Raw genomic sequence first — 6,478 nt, forward strand, 5'->3', positions numbered from 1 at the left:
TAAAAATATCTTCTCCAATTAAACTATAACTCCATTAGCAGGAGTCATCGTCTAGTGATCACTGCTGTATGACCATTTCTACAATAGGGTTGCATGCTGGATAGAACTTTGGGTTCTAGAGCAGGCTGTGGGTTTGATTCCTGGCTCTGCCACTTGTGGACCATGCTGTCAGCAAGTTTTGTAAGCATTCCATCGAAATGTCTCAGCTTTCTCATCTAAAAAAGGAATATAAGGTGATTGTGAGACCTGGAGGCCTTAATATATGTAAAACACATACAACAGTGCAAGTTATCATTGACACAATTCCCATTTAATATATCAACATTGAATGAGAGAACGAATGGCACAAGGTTTTTTTTCTTTTTTGTTTTTGTTTTGGCTAAGAACAAGTCACAATTCCATCAACATCAGAAAGTCTGGAGAAGAGGTTCAGGGGACAGAGTAGGATGAATGGAATGGGGGCTCCATGAGGCACAGTAATGGGTTGGTATCGGTATGACAGAAGTATAAGGATAAATTGGGGGCTGGTGAAGCCAGGAGCAATATTGATACAGAAGTATGTCTGAGGGCCTGTATTTTGATTGGTAGTGAAGGTTGACCAAGAAAAGCAATTAGGCTCTCTGGGGCACATTGCCTTCAGGTGTGTTCTCCACTCTTCCCCGCTTTGCCCTTTGTTTACCAGAGGTCCGACCCTTGCACGTTGCATTTTTAAGCCTCCTACTTCAGCTGGTTTTAGCTGAATGTGGTCAAAGGAGACACTGGTGGGAGACTGGAGGGTAGGAGAAAGGGAGAAACCAGAGGTTTTTTTTCTCCTTACTCTGTCTCTTGGACAGCAATTACAGCAGTAGCTACATCTCTTCCATGAACAGACCCACCGTGGTCTCAGCTTCTGGCCAGGGGCCAGTAACACCACCTTTCCCTCTGTCCCTCCAGCCCAGGGTCTTAGTGACTTCTTTCTCTAATTATTCTCTGGGCTGCCTCACTGTCTTCTATTTGGCTCTCAGTTCATCTATCACCTGTGTGACTTATCCCTGGTTTTGAAATCCCTCTTAGGAATGCTCAGGTGGCTTCTATTTCCTGGTTAGACTCTGACAGAAACAAAAGGCATGATGGAACTCCCCGGAACTCTGGGGAAGGTTTTCCATGCTACCACAGGCAGACACTGGTTGTACTCCTAAGTATCAATTATACAGTCAGTGTGCTGTGAACTTGCCTGGGCTCCGGGGTATTGTGAAGTTTAGAAGAAGGAGGTGCCAGCGAAAGCCTGTTTAGGATTGCTCATACACCACTGCCTTCTGGGCAGTCCCACACAGAACGCACAAATCTGATGGGAGGAGGAAGTTTCAGAATCCCAGACACAACAACAGATCCAGTGACAGGTCTATCAGAGGTTATGTTGGCTGGAGAGCCCCTACTTCTCAGAAGTATGCCAGAGTACTGCAGCTGAGGCAGGGGTGTCTACACCACTCTAGCCCCGGTAAAATCTGGTTTACTCTCGCTGGGTCTTCCTACAAAAAGATGCTACTATCGTCAGCATTCTGTCTCTGGTATTCATTTAGACCACCCTTCACTTGAGTCCTCGCTCTCTGTCCCCCTCATTTGGCCTCCATCTCTCCCATCTATTCTTCACGTAGCCCTTGGGAATACCAACTTGGCTTGGCCAGCTATCCTACCCTTGACCTTGGTATTTCTTCCAGGACATCATTCCAGCATTTGTGTTCCAGCTTCTCATACATCCACCACTTGGATGAAGGACTCTACTGCTTTAACCCCATTTAAGACCTCACCATGGTCTCCCTTTTACTTTATTTACCCTTCAAAATAGGAAACCAAATGAAAGACAGGACAGAAGAGCCGATGATGAGACTGGCAGCCATAGTCAGGCTTCAGTAAAGGAAAGAAGGATAGAGGTAAAAAGTTGGCCCAGAAGCTGTTAGGTATAATGTAGAGCCTAGACTCTGAGAGTGGAAGAGGTGAAGATGCATGGGAAATACAGGAGATTTCTTTTAAAGGAGGATAGTAATAGTAAAAATATTTGATTATAAAGACATACTATAGCTTACAGTGTACCAAATCCATCCCTTTTAACCCTGATCTGATGGTTATATAAACATCCTCGCCTATCTGAGGGACAGCGGCAGCGACAGGTGTTTTTTTGTTTGTTTTGTTTTGTTTTGTTTTTTTAGTGTGAGGGGGCTTTAGCTTCTCTACAACTTCCACCAGCTTCCTCCTCAATTCTTTGATCTGGACAGTTGACATTTTCTCCTTTTTATGGAAAGGTCTCTGCAAAAATAGTTTTAGGACAAGCCTGTTAGGTTCTCCTTTCTGCCATATTGAGTCCCCTAAGAAATTTCTATATAGAAATACTAGATTCTCTATTGAAAGTAGTAGTTTGGGCGCCTGGGTAGCTCAGTGGGTAAAGCGTGAGCCTTTGGCTCAGGTCATGATCCTAGTGTCCTGGGATCCAGTCCCGTACTGGAGTCCCTGCTCAGCAGGGAATCTGCTTCTCCCTCTGCCCCTCCCCCTGCTTGTGCTCTCTCTCTCCCTCTCTTGCAAAAATAAAAAATCTTTTAAAAAAAGTAGTAGTTTACCTCTATCAAATACTGCTCACTGCGCTTAAAATATATACTTTGTTTTAAAATGCTACCATTAGGTACTGTGTATTTAAAACATTACCATTCAATGATTTGAAGAACCAGTAGCCTCATGCTGTACTCTCAAATAAGTCACAAATCATATATGCCTTCTTTCCGTCACCTGTAAAAATAGATCTGTCATTATTCACTTCCTCAGAGGTGGCTATTTGATGAAGAATAATGAAAATCTTTATCACTACAGGCTGATACTGAGCTGTTATCTGCTCAGCCTAGACCGCAGACCATTTTTAGCTAAGAGTCAGAAAGAAAATGTATCTGATGTGTGATATTGTGAAGAACGGGTTTTGCATTCATGCAGACCTGGTCTGAGTCTTGCTTCACTATGAACTGGCTCTGTCACCACCGGTCATTTATTTAACTTCTTTGTGCTTCAGTTTATTCACCTGTAAAAATACAGACAACGGTTTGTCCCTTACAGTGTTTTTTTAGAGGATTAAATAAATAACATTGTCTGATCTGGTATGTCTGGCATTTAGTGGCTTGTTATTGTTGGTGATGGTGTTTTTAAGTATATTTCCTGAAGGATATTCTCTCTCATTCCTGTTGCACAGAGCCCCTCCCAGAGACAGCACGAGGTTGGAGCCATAGTTAGATTGCAACGGTCCTTAATGCCAGCTGCACTTTAGAATGACTTCTGCATTTTCAAACATAACAATGACAGGCCCCATCCCAGAGCAATTCAGTCAAAGCCTCTGGAGGTAGAGTCCAAGCTCAGCAGGTAGTTGTAATATGCAGCTGGGAGTGAGGATCAGCAGATCAGAGGAACCATGGATCTGAATTTGGATGACATGATGGTTATCTTTATGTGTCAACTTAATGGGGCCATGGGGTGCCCAGACATTTGATCAAACATTATTTCCTGGTGCGTCTGTGAGTGTTTTTGGACGAGATTAGATCTGTAGACTGAGTAAAGCAGATTGCCCTCCTAATGTGGGTGGGTATCATCCAATCTCTCCAGGGCCTGAATAGAACAAAAGGGCAGAGGGAGAATTTGAGCTCTGCTGGACTGAGGAAGCCGGGACATTGTTTTCTCTTGCCCTCCCACTGGGATTTACACCATCGGCTCTCCTGGTCTCAGGCTAGAGTATGCCACCAGATTTCCTGAGTTTCCAGCTAGCAGAGAGCAGACTGTGGGACTTCTCAGCCTCCATAATTATGTGAGCCAATTCCTTACATTGCTTTACATACACATATACATTTATGTATGTATGTATGTATGTATACATGTATATATGTGTGTGTGTGTGTGTGTGTGTCTTTATCTTTATCTACATCTATATATACCATTGGCCCTGCTTCTCTGAAGAACCCTAATACAGATAACATTCTTATGATCCTTCGTGCTCTCCGAATTTGAGAAAACTATCTATTCTCCTTCTCTGGTAAGAAACATGAACCTCCATTTCCCTAAAAACAGTAACTATAGTTGGGTATCACCCTAGATTCAGGTCCAGGGTGGAAGGATTTGGCCAAATATATTAGTATAAATACAATTATATGTACAGTATGCTGCAGAGTTATCTAGCGGGTAAGTATAAATTAAGTCATGTCTATATTTAGGGACCACTCATGGATGTTTATATATTTGATCTGTGTATATTAATCCATTATAGTCATTGCTTTTTTTTGATGCAAAAATTTTCCTATCTTTGGCCAGTGGAAAACCCTTCTTGTTGGCTTTAGTATTATTTTAATATGACTTAATAGTCTTTGATAGCACTTATCCAACATTAACTACTATTATTATCAGTTATACTTACTGGTACACGGACTGTCATATTCTTGAAAATGAAGGTTGTGATTCAAATAGAGTCTGAGAAACAATGACGTTTAAAACACCAAGTTGAGTTTTTATATAAATGCCAAAGGGTTATGGGGAGAGTAAAATAATAAGGAAAGGTTTAAAAGGGGCACGCATTGTTATCTCATGCTAAATTTACAGTCATAAAGGATTTTTTTTAACCACTTCCTTACCAACTCAATCACCTTTATAACAAAGTCAACATTGTATTTATTTCCTGTAGATTTTATAAGCTCCCAGAAGTTTCCTGGTAAGCCCCTGTATTAAAAAGAGCAGGTGATATCAAGGCCAAATGCATGTTCCTGACATAAATAGCAGGAAGTCTATGAAGTGTTTGTTGTAAGAAGAGTAGGACTGAAGCATATGCTTGAATATCTATAAGCACAATATGTTCCACAGCACTATAGAACACCTGTGTAGAACAGCTAAGCCATATGTTTCTGAAATCATACTTTAAAAATTACTATGTAGATGTCAAAAAGGAAAATGCACATTTGCACAAAAAAACCCCATGTGTTTGCTATTAACCTAACTTTTCATGGCTTCTTCAAATCTCTTTTAATTGTAACAAGTTTTTATCTTGTAGTATATGCCAAAATGTCTTCTAAAATCATTAAAGTATAACAAACTAAAAATCTTAGCATATTGTGAAAAGGATGATATTAAAATTTCTATACAACGTTGGAATTCAACCAGCACGTCTTTAATGCAACTCATGGAATTTAGTATTAAAAACTCCATGGATCACAAAAGAGCCAATGTTAGATCTATTGTCCTTTGGTATTTGCTTGGTCTCATGTGAAGAACTCTCTACTCTTTTTAGCCAAAGGCTTAACATTACGTTAAGGTGGTCTGTGATGTCTGTGTGCAGGTTTAGGGTTAGAGTGGGCAGGAAGGGGAGGTTAAGAGGGATGCGGGAGATGTCTTGAGCCTGCTATGTGGGGCTAGGAAGTTTCCTACCTGGAATATATAGCAGATAAGAGGAAGACTTACAAGTTAGAATAAATGGAAATACTAAGCTTAAACAGATCACAAAGAAATGCAGGATTGTATTATTAGTATTTGACACTTGCTATCCCATTGGTTAGATTTATGGTGCTTCTAGAGCTATGATTTAATTTAAATGAAAGGATAATTTAACTGAAAGACTTCTTACAATGTATTTCCGAATTGAGGTCTTCTTTAAGCCTATTTTTAATGACTAGCTTAGACATTGATAATTAGTAACATTCATCTGTAAGACATTATTCGATAAAGCAGTGAATATAGTAAATTGATACAATAAAGTAGTGAATAGCATTTTGTTTCTATAATTAGGTAAAACAACCAAATTTCATTTAGTAGCCATTAATTTGCTGAGTAAACCTCCTATTCATAGTTAACATGAAAGAAAACATTCATACAACTCTGGTCAAAACATTATGACCTCTTGGTTAATTAGGGTCCAAATTACTGGGGTGGTTCCAAATGAGTACAATGAGATGCTCTGTACAACCCTTTGATGGAGTAAGTCTGGGGTACGCTTCACGACTTAGCCCTCTCTTGGAGATTCACAATGCACATAGCATACCAAAAGACTATTCTAAGATAGTCTGTAATAACAAAGCTTATTTAACTCACTGTTTCCCAAACTTAGTGACCGTGGCTCTTTTTTTTTCCAAGGAAAACCTATCATCATTCTGGTAAAACATGTTGGCTTCCCTGCACTCCCTGATTTCATTGGAATAGCAGCATGCCCAGTCCCAGGGCATCCTGAGGTCTCTAAGCCAGCCTTGGCTGTCCCCAGTGGCAGGCCAGTGGTGCACAATCTGGCCAGGGAGACTGAAGGAGAAGTTCGCTTAGAGGCTGTTCCTTGATTTAAAAAAAAAAAAAAAAAAAAGTGGTGGCATAGAGAAAAGTTTTTATTATGCTTTGGGTGATGCTGTTACCTGAAAAACAGGACACCTCTAAAGGTTGCAGATTATTGCAATCAGCAAGTGACAAACTTGAGGTCAAAGGCTGGGGGAATAGAAGGATAAAA

General features: G+C 40.5%; 1 long non-coding RNA gene across 1 annotated transcript; it reads right to left on the minus strand.

Annotated features, from left to right (window-relative positions):
- Positions 1 to 291: 291 nt before the first annotated feature.
- LOC103663083 lies at positions 292 to 4,134 on the minus strand. The gene is made up of 2 exons (XR_005834155.1): positions 2,958 to 4,134; positions 292 to 2,757 (listed from the first exon to the last, which is right to left on the minus strand). It is a non-coding gene; the product is annotated as an uncharacterized LOC103663083 (long non-coding RNA).
- Positions 4,135 to 6,478: the final 2,344 nt, after the last annotated feature.

Source organism: Ursus maritimus, unplaced genomic scaffold (assembly GCF_017311325.1).
Source record: "Ursus maritimus isolate PB19 unplaced genomic scaffold, ASM1731132v1 scaffold_12, whole genome shotgun sequence".
NCBI classification, from domain to species: Eukaryota; Metazoa; Chordata; class Mammalia; order Carnivora; family Ursidae; genus Ursus; species Ursus maritimus.